The 12,755-nt window shown below is 41.8% G+C and overlaps 1 long non-coding RNA gene across 1 annotated transcript; it reads right to left on the bottom strand.

Moving 5' to 3' along the window:
• Positions 1 to 2,814: 2,814 nt before the first annotated feature.
• On the bottom strand, positions 2,815 to 5,077 carry LOC144175795 (uncharacterized). Its single transcript, XR_013323689.1, has 2 exons — positions 4,870 to 5,077; positions 2,815 to 3,171 (listed from the first exon to the last, which is right to left on the bottom strand). It is a non-coding gene; the product is annotated as an uncharacterized LOC144175795 (long non-coding RNA).
• Between the last annotated feature and the right edge of the window lie 7,678 nt (positions 5,078 to 12,755).

The raw sequence follows: 12,755 nt of genomic DNA, 5'->3' as shown, positions 1-12,755 counted from the left end.
GTTCCATGCCACCGCCAAGATGCCTTAATACGCTGCCAGGGATCACTGCAACCATTGAGATTAAACAGCATGGTGCTAATAGCACTCCTGTAAAGTTGTCATCATAAAACACCGTAGGTACGCACTTTCTGCGGTGTTCTCAAAAATGTAGTTTTTAATGAGGCAACTATGCCAGCGCGTGTAAAATTACTGTTCCATCACACGCATCTGTGGTGTAAAAGAAGACCCTGCAGTCTTCCGCTCCCTGCATGCTGGCGATGTTTTTTTTTTCCACGAGAAGAATGGCGTTGCTCTGCGGGCCGTAAGGGTTTTAGTGCAACTTCCAAGCTTTATAACACCAGGCCTATTGTCACATCTTCGGTGTGAACACCCCAAACCAGCCCCCGCTCAAAAATTGCTCGCTGAACGCCAAGCAGCAGGTATTGGATTAGGGCCGTACACCCCAAACGTTATGCTTACGGCGTAAACACCCCAGCGTTGCCTTGGGAGTTCTAGGAAACTTGTGCGTACATCCAGAGTAGCACCTACTTGAAGTGTGGGTCCGGCCAACCAAATACTTCATTACTAGAAAGCTGCGCGTTCAATCATGGTTGTCGTTAAACAGAGGGGTGTGTATTTTTTATTTACAAATTGTATTTACAAAAATTAGGCAACCCATTCAACACTGCAAATGCCTCATATGCATACATGTTTTGCATCGAACATGATGTCTTTTAAGGCCCAGCCCTTTGGTGGCCGTTTCTGGGCTGAGCCGTGTCGTCTTCGTAACCGCGTGAACGATGGCAAGGCCGAATAGTGAAAGAAAGCGAAGGACAGACTGTCGCGATGAGCTACCTGCGATACTTTTGTGGTGCAGGTCTGGAGTCCCTTCTCCATCTCACAATCTGTCGCGATGAGCAATAAATAAAAGCAGGAGAGGGGGCGAAATTGTGAGGGGAGGGCGGTCCGTCGGTGCGGCGCAAGCGGCCTTCCAAAGTGTGTGGCAGGGTAGGAGAGGTGCAGTATGCTGTGCCCACATGAGGCCCTCGCCGGCGCGACCCTTGGTGAAAACATGAATGGGGCGTGCGCGTGACTATGATGTGCGTTCTCTTAAGTCGCAGTTCTGGACCCACCCTGACTAACTTCGCGCCGCCGACTCAGAGGATAATCGTCGCTGCCGTCGAGAAACACACAAGTGAGTCTGCCTAAGCGCACTGCTGATGTGCCCAAATATAGCATTAGGAAGTATCGTAATCACCAGCTATTTTTTATAAACAATCTTAACCTCTTTGAAGCTTTTTCCAGATTTAGTGGTCTGGGAAAATTTTATTGGTATAAACCTCCCGTTACAGCCTTCATTTACCTTTTGGCCGGTAGGCAGAACCGAGAGACCAAAATACGGGCAGCTGAATGGACGTACGTACGCACGAAGGCACAGATGGACTAACAAACAGACAGACGAACCAAAATTTTCTGGTTTAAGTAGCCCAAGAAAGACTATCGTCTTCAAGAAGGATACCGTCTTTTCTATAGTAGCGACGAAGCTGCAAACGAAACTACGTTTGAGCTGTACTGCACAATATGCGTTTGCGCGCATGGTTCGATGATTGATTGTGGGGTTGAACGCGCCGACGCAACGCAGGCGATGAGGCGCGCCGTAGTGGAGGGCTCCGGATTAATTTTGACCACCTGGGGATCTTTATCGTGCGCCGAAATCTCGTACACACGGGCGTTTTTGCTTTTCGCCTCAATCAGAAAAGCGGCCGCCGCGGCCGGGAATCGAACCCGCGACCTCGTGCTCAGCAGCGCGCGCATGGTTCCAATACCATGCATCGAACCATGGAAACATGCGTTTTCGCGCATGGTTCGATGGTGTGCGCGCATGGTGAAACAAAATATAAATAAAAACTATGATTACCCCCTAAAGAAATTACGACCACGGGGAAACGCGAAGCTTGCCATACTCATGTCCAATGCGTAACAAACCAACCCAGGGGCGATCGGACCCACATCACACCACCTTACCTCACACGTAACAAATTTCTTATCGGGACTGTTTTACCTCATTGTGATTGTGTTCTCTAGAGCGTTACTGATATAGGCATTCTATAGATATCCCTAGCGGTCAACCATCATCGAATTTGGAGGATGGGTGAATTTTGTGCCTACTTTGGCACGGCCAAGCACACCTCTCCAAATACTAACTGCTGCCACAGTACCGCAATGGCGCAATCAGCCAGACGTCGACTTAACAGCGCAAGGGTCCCGGGTTCGATTGCGACGACGGAAACCAACTTAATTTTTTCTTCATTTCACTCACGTTCATCATCATCAAAGACAATGGGCTTTGCTGCGGTGCGTTTTCAATTGACTGCAAACAACCTCAATGATACGCCAAAAGTTTCGCTTTAATGTGTACATCCTTAATGCATCACCTATACTTTAAAATATTTTTACACCTTTGGAGAGGTGCGTCGATTTTTACTAACGCTGTAATTTACAACAGCGCATTTTTGGTATGTTTATCACACTGTATTTGTTTCCGTTCGAAATATTAACTCGCTAAGTCAGACATTCCGCTTCCCTGGCAAGCGAACAGCACACAGCATGGTCGACGAATTGCTCTCCAAGCGGCTGACCACTGAGATTATTGAATATATGGTTACTGCAGCGGAAATAGGATTTAGTTAGTTTGAGAAAAGCCGTAGCTAAATCCGCGACCATCGTGCGAAATCTTGCAGCGTCTTTGAATCCTTCAGAAGCAGTGTAGGACTTTTGCTAATTTGAATATTGACTAAACACAGTCGGCATTTCGGTATAATTGCGAAACACATCTCGCATAAAAATATAATTTATTTCACGAAGACGATGACTGTGACAGTGATGATTTTCGGGGATTCATGCGCAGCTGGCGTTTGCCTTCATCCAGGCTTGGTCAGTGGAGATTGGTTTAACCGTAGAACCCACGTCCTCCGCCAAATCCCCGGCCTCCTCCAAATCCTCGGCCTCCCCCGAATCCTCGGCCTCCTCCGAAACCACGTCCGAAGCCTCCACCAAATCCACGGCCGCCGCCAAAGCCTCGGCCATAGCCGCCTCCGAACTGAGCGGCTGCCAGGCTGCACAGGGCTGCCAGCACCACGAGGGCGACGAGGATAGTCTTGGCGTTAACCGAAATCATGGCTTGATTTTCACCTGTAAGAATAAAGAAAGAAAGACATGTTTAAAAGAAAAGACAGCAAAAGTGTCACAAATACTCCAGAGAACTTTCTATTATCGACTCGGCCATTTAGAAGACTGCCTGCTGTTTACAGTGCTCGATCCCCACTGCGGTCAAGGAGGACAGCATTTAATTGAAGTATCTGAGACGAAGTCCAGTTGGCCGTTATCAAAAGCGCTCGTGATAGTAAAGGGTGAAGGCAGTTAGTTCCTATCGCCACCCATTCTGCCAAGACACAAGAAAAAACATTAGTTGTACTATGGAACAAAAACCTAGTGTTCGGATGGAGGCATCTAGATTTGTGGTAAAATCAATACCTCCATCCTTGCAAATTATATTGATCAGGAATATTTTAGACACATTTTAGTTTCATAAAAATCAAGCAGCATGCGTCAACGTTTTTCGTCTACATTCCAACAAGCACGAGAGCAAAGATATTGTTTCGTTTCTGCACTTATCCGACAACTTCTTTCGATGCGCAAACAATTCCCCGACTAGCGACGGACGGCTGAAGTGCCCCACTTTCACCTTAAGTATCAGTGGCTCGAGTTGCGGTTGGGTCCAGTTTTGCGTGAAAAGCGTTCAGTTTTTTGTACCTGTGAGATTCGCACAACTCAAACTGCGGGTGTAACTAGAATATAGTGATAAATGCCGATACTCGAACTCAACAAGCATTGAACAGGTAGCCTATCAGTACCTAATACTGTTGAAAGTAGTAACTCTATTTTTAGTTTTCTAATGCTTTTTCAGTTGCTACGCAATTTGCTTTGTTTATGGATTATACGGAATCATTTTCTTATTGTTCAGCGCAATATCTTCTGGTGTAATGAGAAGAAAAATATAAACAGCACGGAACCAATATTGGGCTTGTGTTGTGTTTATAAGAAACAAACATTCGGCCACTTTCGCAAATGGGATGCACAGAATCAGGAAACAGCGGAGCTGGCGGTCTTCTTCATGTGAAACTGAGTCATATCGAAGTCCTCAATCCACCCACCCTAAACTTCAACATCGGGCATGCAAATTCCGATGCCAAGTACCCAAGTTCACCTCAGCCAAAGTTCAAATTTCAATGCAAGCACTAGGAACCCAAAGAAAATGCCGAGCGACTGGAATGCGATGATATGAGAGTCCGCCGGCTAGACTGCACTTTCTTAACGCGAGAAACACACGTTCCATTCCAACTACAGGAAGCGTTTTTATCTTGCTGAGAGCACTCCACAAACCTGCTCATCGGTTCTTTACCTCCTCGACCCTTTCCCGCACACTTCTTGGCCTGGCATTTTTTTCCTCTCCAATTTGATATGCAGATCGACTTTTCAGCGACGGCAGGCAGGGATACAATTTAAGCTTAAACCGCCCCGCCAATACAATCGACATGCATAACCAAAGAAAACCGCCTTGTTGGATCAGAGTTTGGTATCGGTATATTTGCCAGCCAATTAACATCCCGAATTGATACAGCCAAGACGCATACGTAGATTTCATTGCTACCGAGAATTCGCTGCATCAAAATAGCTTCACAGCCACATTCCTGGTAACACTACCTTAATAGTAACAGAAGTTTTCGATTAGAAGCTTCATTTAGTCACGAAAACCTAACTACGCTAACGCAAAAATTATCAGGACGTTCTCTGCCTGGGTACCATGTGCGGTCAGGCGTCTCAACTCACGTTTCTCGATGCTGTTCACCTGGAGATCCGAGAGGGTTGTGTGTGTCCTTAGCTGGCGGCATCGCGTTTATATAGCACATCTATTTGTGGCAAGGGACGCATTTCTTTGAGCGTGTATTTACAGCGATTAGCGTCTTTCACAAATTTCCGCGGCTTGGGTAGTAGTGCCTACACTTGCGGGCGGGGAAGCCCCAAGGTTTGTTGTGGCGCTCCGCGTATTACAACGAACGGTTATGTCTCACCGATGCCGTAGAACCGGCACGTGGACAGTCAAGTGGAAGGAAAGAGGGAAAAAGAGAGGGGTCGGCGTTTGGGCTGCTTTCGTACACCGTCTCTCAGCCCTCCCACTTGGCATATAGCCTACTGAATAAGAGGTTTTCGCGGTAAGTGTGCAAGACGCGTAGAGCGGCCTTGCTTAATGATTGATAAATTTTGCTGTTTTTTATGTGCTGCTGCGCGCTCGGTTAAGTTGATAGAACTTTCGTGTACTTCAGATCTGAATATTAGAAATCTTTTTTCGTATTATGCAGTGTTATAAGCGAGTGTGGTAGTTTGAATGTATATACATTTGGTGACCCTATATACACGACATTTGTGCCAGTTCTTTACCACGGCCTACTTGCACTTTTCCACAAGCACTGCTCTAAACTGGTCTAGCTTAGCCTGCTTAAAAAATTTCGGAATATTTTTTAGATTTATCTACCTTTATTTTATAAACATCCGTCGGAGACCGTAGGATGGAAAGCATAAAAAGTTATAAAACTAAAAAAGCGGAAGCCGAACTAGGTAATGGAAGGTAAGGAGGTAAGGGATGTGAAGTTATTTAACCAAAAAATGTTTTCTTTAGAGATTAAATTTCAAAATATCAATAAGTTTAGCCCGTAAGGTTGGCTCAACATCGACATGGTGAAAAGCGCCGCAAGGCAGGGACACAAGAAGAGATAGTTACACGTGACCAGTGCTCAAAACGGTTATATTAAAAGGCAATGTTCCTGCAACAGATTTTTAATGTCTAACATTCCTTGCCAGGTACTCCACCAGCCAGCACCGTTGAACGCCCTGCATTTCGACAATATTGCAGATTTTGATAAAGTTCCGTTGCAATCGTTATAATAGCGTAAATGGACATAATTAGTCGCAGGCAATTTTGTAAAAAAAGAACAATATAAAAAATTACGGGAAAAGCTGAACCACGTAACGCCATGCTTTTACACAATAATGCAGACAACGCGAAAGTTCCAACTGTAATCGTTGTAATTCCGTAAATGGGGATGATTGGATTAAGATAATTTTAAAAATCTAAAAGAAAAAAAAAGAAAAAAATTATGGAAGATGCCGAACTGTATAATGCCCTTCCTTTCCACAACAATGGAGATTTGCAGTAAGCAACACCTGTAATCGTTATAATAACCTAAATGGAGACGGGTGGTTGAGCGAAATTTGAAAAACTAGAAAACTAAGAAAAATATAAACATTTACGAAAAATGGTGAACCGTCTAACGCGATTTATTTCCACAACAACGAAGATTTGGCGAAAATTCAACCTGCAATGGTTATAATAGCGCAAACGAAGAAATTTGGTTAAACGAAATTTTGAAAAACTATAAAATGGGAAAATATAACCAAATTACGGAATATGGCCAACCGTTTAGCAGCACCCTCCATTTCCGCAACAACGAAGGTTATGCCGAAGTTCAACCTGAAATCGTTATAATAGTGTAAATAGAGATAATTGGTCGAACAAAGTTTTGAAGAACCAAAAATCAAAATTTATACATAAATTATGGAAAATGACGAACCCGTGTAATCGCCTCAATTTCCACAATAATCCAGATTACGCTAACATTACACCTGCAACCATTATAATTGCGTAAATGGAGATAATCGGTCGGTAGATATTTCGAAACAATTAAACAAATAATCGAATGTAAAACACTATGGAAAAGGGTGAGCCGTATAACACCCTATATTTCCACAATAAAGCAGATTTCGCCGAGGTTTCCCCTGTAATCGTTAAAATAGCGTAAATGGGGATAATTGATTAAATGTATTTCTAGAAAACTGAAAAATTAGGAAAATATAAAGATCTTACGGGAAATCGTGAGCCGTATAACGCTCTGCATTTCTGCAATAATGAAGATTCCCGGGAAGTGCCTCCTGTAAAAGTTTATTAGCGCAAATGAAGAAAATTGGCTAAAAATTTTTTTGAAAAAATAAAAAATATAAAACACTACAAAAAACGGCCAACTATATAACGCCCTGCAGTTCCACAATGACGCAAATTTCGCGGAAGTTCCACCTGTAATCGTTAAAATATCACAAATGGAGGTAATTGGTCCAACGGAATTTTAGCAAAATGAAAGATCAAGAAAAATATAGAGATATCACGAAAATGGCGAACAGTGCAACGCCGTTCATTGCAAAAATAATGCAGATTTTGCTGCATTTTTGTCTGCAATCATCATGAGAGCCTAAATGGAGATAATTGGTGAAACAAAAAGCTTGAAAAATTAGAAAACGACAACAAAAAAAAAACGCGAACTGCCAACCGCCTAACGCCGTGTATTTCCACAATATTGCAGCTTCCCCGACGGTTCTACCTGTAATTGTTATAATACCGTCAATGGAGATAACTGGTTGAACAAAATTTTGAAAAACAAGAAATAAAAAAACTATAAAGAAATTACGGAAAATGGTGACTTCTGTAACGCCCGACATTTCCACAATGATGCATATATCGCAAAAGTTGCAATTGTAGGCGTTATAATAGCGTAAATGGAAATTTTTGTTCCGGGAGGATTTAGAAGACAAAAAATTGGCTGTAAAGAACTCACAATCAGGAGACGCTGCCTAAGAATGCTACGCATTACGAGACAATTCTCTGAATTTCTGCATATTTTTTTACACGTCTCGGGTAGCTTCAGCCTTGGTAACACTGGGGCCGCAGCTACCTAGTTTCAGATGTTCCCCTGTCCCGGATCAAGCGCTCTGCGGACTATGGAATGCCTCATTTTGTGTCAGTTCAGGCCATCGTGAGAATTTCGTTTGGTGAACTGCTCAAAATAATTTTGATTGCTTACTGTTTAAATTCTTGTTTCTAGCTCCTGAAGTTTGAAGGAGTGCTTTTCTAAATAGTCAAAGCATATGGCGATCGCTACATTGCTACCGTTTTATGTCCTTATAACTGCGTTGACTGAGCTCATTCACGCGCTTTCACCTTGAGGGCTCTAAGCTTGACATGACTATATCAGGGCCTAAGCAAAATAAAAGGTTATCTTTCTAATTTGGCATAAGAGTGTTTTGAGTGCCGGTATAGTTTATGATTGAAAAACGCTTTGGATTACAGACTCGTGTGAAAACTTCGTCTGCTAGTCAAGCACTTATTGGACTGTCTTTTTTTGTTAATGCTTAACCACGCTATTAATCACAACAAAATTGTAAATATATATAAAATCTTTTGTTTTGGTTCCAGAACTTCTCCGAACCCATCACTCCGCTAAAGCTTCAAAACATATTATCAAGACATTTGAGCACTCCGTCTCAACACTAACGAAAACGCTCTTTAACCCTCAAAGGAGGTAGTCTCCGCAAAAACATGCAGAGACGCTTGCTCTCAAGCATGACTATATCGGCAAACCTTAACTTTCAATATTTGCACACAGCGTCTGTACAATTTGCGCCCGTGTGTGTGCAGAACGTTATATGCACATGTGCTTTCCACTTCTCAAATTATTGCTTCTGAATGCACGCCTGGTGCGAGCAATAAGAGCTTCAACTTCCGTTACATGATGTGTCTTAGGTGTGGGCACGGTGAACTTGCCAAACTACGTAAAACATCGGCAATATTAGGCACTATAACGTAAAACGACATCGACATCGACGATGGTGCCCCAGAAAAAATGCGGCGTAAATACCCTAACCTGCTCTTAGCGTTGTTGATGATATGTTTAATATGTGTGGACCAGCTGAGGTAAATTGTAATGTGCACTCCAAGGTACTTATTTGATGTAACTGGTACAAAAGCTGTGTTGTTTAAGTAGTAAGTTGACCGATGCCTAAGGTTGCGGAATGCATGCATAACCACATTTGTAAACGTTTAATTCCATCAGCCAAGTTTGTCACCAGATAGAAACAGTGGTTAGATCAGACTGAAGGATTCTAGTGTCATCACTACTATTAATCTTACGAAACAAATTGAGTGCGGCGGGTCAGGAAGGATTCAATCCATTGTTGCACGTTTTATCAAGGTTGAGGTTAGTTAGCTCGGGAAGTAGAAGTTGATGACAGACCTTATTGAATGCTTTAGAAAAATCAACATAAATGCAGTCTGCTTGAGACGAACTGTCCATGATAGTGTGCAATGTTTCAGTGAAGGATATGAGCTTCATTACGGAGTAGTACGTTTTACGAAACCCGTGTTGCGGTGGAGTGAAAAATGAGTTTGATTGAAGGAATTTTACAAGATTTGGGAATAAAATATGTTCTAGAAGCTTGCAGCAGGTGCTAGTAAGGGAAATAGGGTGATAGTTAGTAGGAGAACATCTATTTCCGGATTTATAGATACGAACCACCTTCCCGATTTTCCATTCAAGAGGTAGCGCAGATTGGTCGAGTGATTGCTGAAAACTTTTGGCCAAGATGATTGAGCTTATCGCAGTTGTAATTTTCAAAAAGTTAGCGTCAACACTGTCATAACCTGGTGAAGAATGAAACTTCAAATTCTTTATAAGAGCGGCAATACCAGGAGCGCCCATGGTCACTAGTGGCATTGGGACATAATTGCAGTAAGGTAGCAGTTTGATAGCTGCTAGATTCATACGAAACATTGTTTAGAAATGTTTCGTTAAGGATACCAACACATTCACCTTCACAAACATAATCACCTGACATGTCTACGAGAGAGATGGAATCATTAGACGTCGGGTTAATAGTGCGCCAGAATTGTTTCACATTTGATTTTAGCACGGATGATAATACATTTGACAGAAAATTTTCTTCAGCATCTTTTAGAGCTGTTACATAGCTGTAAGAAGCTTCTTTGTTGGCTGCCCATTTTACATTGGTCCGAGAAAGTTTAGCAGAAGGATAAAGACGATTATTTTTGTTTGATAGGGATTTGTTGCGTGGGTTGTACCATGCGCATTGTGCGTGAGTCGTAATGAAATGCGTGTGGATGTACTTATTGGTTAGTTTGCGAACTTCGTAATAAAACACATCGCAGTTAGTTTGAACAGTTCGCCCGTCGTAACCTTTAAAAAAAAACATCAAGGAGTACCGCAAGTTCTTCAGTTCTTCATTTATGGCTTCAAAATTAGCTTTTCTGTAGCTCCGTATTATTTTGCTTTTCTTGCTACTTGTGCGGAATGGCGAATTGATACAGAGTGTGAGTAATGAATAGTCACATATATCCGGTAAGCATGTAATGTCGGACGCAAGGTCAGGTGTATTTGTTAAGAATAAATCAAGGGTGTTCGCGGCGTGCGATGTTACCCTCGTGGGTAGTGTAACTACTTGGGTAAGTGAAAAAGTCGATAACAGTGGCAAGAATTCACTAGCTTCGCTTGAAAATGGTGACAAAGAGGAAGGGGCGGCATGCCACTTTATGTTTGGGAAATTAAAATCGCCAAAAAGAAAGAATGACAGGAAAGAAACCACGTAATAATGATGTAAGAACATCGTGTAATTCCTTGACGAAAGTTGGTAATAATTCAATTCAATTCAACTTTATTTACCAAGAGGAGAATACATTTTAACTTTCAATACATCATCTGGGCCCATAGCAACCTTGCTAGTGGCGGGCCCATGCAATAAATACATCATATTATAGCAACTCAGCGTTTAAAGTAATTCAATACGGACTACAAAAGAAAGCGGTCGTCCGAACCGTAACACACCCATACACATCAATGTACTTAAACATAGCACATATACAATCATACATCCGCATGCATGCAAGTACAGATACTCATACATAGACATATATATGCTCACGTGAAAGCGAAGCAACGGCAAATCTAGTCTCGCAACTGAATGTAGCCCATATTTTGTCCAGGACCAATGATTTAAAAAGAGAAAATACATCTTTTACATGTGGTAAACTTAGTTATATGCAAGTCAACTAACAATTCTAAATTGTTACCTTTGATAGTGTTTATCAACGCTCTAGAAAAATTGCGGCTTTCTTTAACGTCAACAGAAATAGCGTTCCATATCTTAGTAACAAGATATTGTATTGTACGTCTGCCATACACGTTGTGTACAAGCGGTTTGCTAAAATTGATGTTTGCGTGACTTCGTGTTACTCGACCTGATTTTATGAAAATATTTGGCGGCAAAGGGCTGTTTTCTGACAAAATATTATGAGCGACGCATGCTATCATGTAATCTCGGGCGACCAAAAAAGGCATTATTTCTAGCTTACTGAATAAAGGATAAAACGGAAGACTGGGCGAGTTGGTACATATTCAGAATAACAGCGCTACCGACACAGACAGAAAGAAGAGGGCACAAACACGGCGCTGTGTTTGTGCCCTCTTCTTTCTGTCTGTGTCGGTAGCGCTGTTATTATGAATAAAGGAGCTCGGTACATTTCGAAAAGGTTATAATGCGGAGTGCTCGTTTTTGTAATTTTATAACTGGGCAAAGGTACGACAATTATTTGCTGCCCCAAGTTTCAATGCAGTATATTAAGTGACAGTGAAAGACAGCGAAGTAAATTGTTTTTAACGTTTTCAAGGGGAAATGCTGTCGTGCCTGGTATAACGTGAAACAAGCAAAACTTAATTTTTTACACACGTCACGGATATGCTGTTTATAATTCATGGCCGCGTCAAGGACTCTGCCGAGATATTTATATGTATCTACTTTTAAATCTGATCAGTTCCCAGATTCCGGTTTATTGAATAATCGTTCTTTGCACCTAAAGATGAAAAAAGAATACATTTTGTTTTGGTTACATTAAGCGTCAGCCTGTTTTCATCAAGCCATTTCGCGAAATTTATTAAGTCACTATCTGCTTGTATGTATTTCTAGCTGCGCAATCCTATTTACTACGAATAAAATAACCGTATCATCAGTGTACATCATGGCTTCCCCTTTTACTAAGCAATTCGGCAAATCGTTTACATAAAGAGAAAATATAATAGGTCCCAAGACGGAACCCTGAGGCACTCCAGCTGCTATGGGGAGAAAATTTGAACAAGTACCATTTATGGAAACACATTGTTTGCGCTGGGACAAATAACTGAATAAAATTTAGAAAAGAATCCCAGAAACCACAACAATGAAGTTTCTTGGGAAATATATCATAATCTGCAGTGTCAAAAGCTTTTCACACATCTAAAAATATACCGACAGCCATTTTGCTTCGTTTAGTGCGGTATTAATGATATTCGCAACGTTAATAACAGCTGTGAATGTTGATTTGTTTGGACAGAATCTATGCTGCTGGGGGGCTATAATATTATATCTAACTAAAAATTTCTGAATGCTCTTTGCTGTCAGCTTTTCAAATAATGTATTTATTGCACAAAATACAGAAATAGGTCTAAAGTTTTCAAGTAGGTTGGCATCAGCATTTTTATACACAGGCGTTATTTTTGCAATCTTAAGCATGTCGGGGTATCCACCATCATAGAGTGCCTTATTAAATAGGTTTTCAAGGAATGGGCTGATTACTTGTGCATTAAAGGAGTACTGACACGAAATTTCTCGCTTGCAGTTTTTATGCTGTAAAGAATACCTATTGGCCCAGTAATTACGAAAATCCAACCGAAAGCCGTCAGCCGCCAACACAGAATTAATTATAGCACGTTTATTGCAACCAATTTCAAATTTGGTCGCCACGCGGGAAAATGGCCGTTCGAAGGCCAGCCTGCAAGCGGGCC

This window comes from Haemaphysalis longicornis, unplaced genomic scaffold (assembly GCF_048455015.1).
Source record: "Haemaphysalis longicornis isolate Haplotype H1 unplaced genomic scaffold, Haemaphysalis longicornis Haplotype H1 scaffold_3, whole genome shotgun sequence".
Lineage (NCBI taxonomy): Eukaryota > Metazoa > Arthropoda > Arachnida > Ixodida > Ixodidae > Haemaphysalis > Haemaphysalis longicornis.
This window is presented reverse-complemented; position numbering and strand designations above follow the sequence as displayed.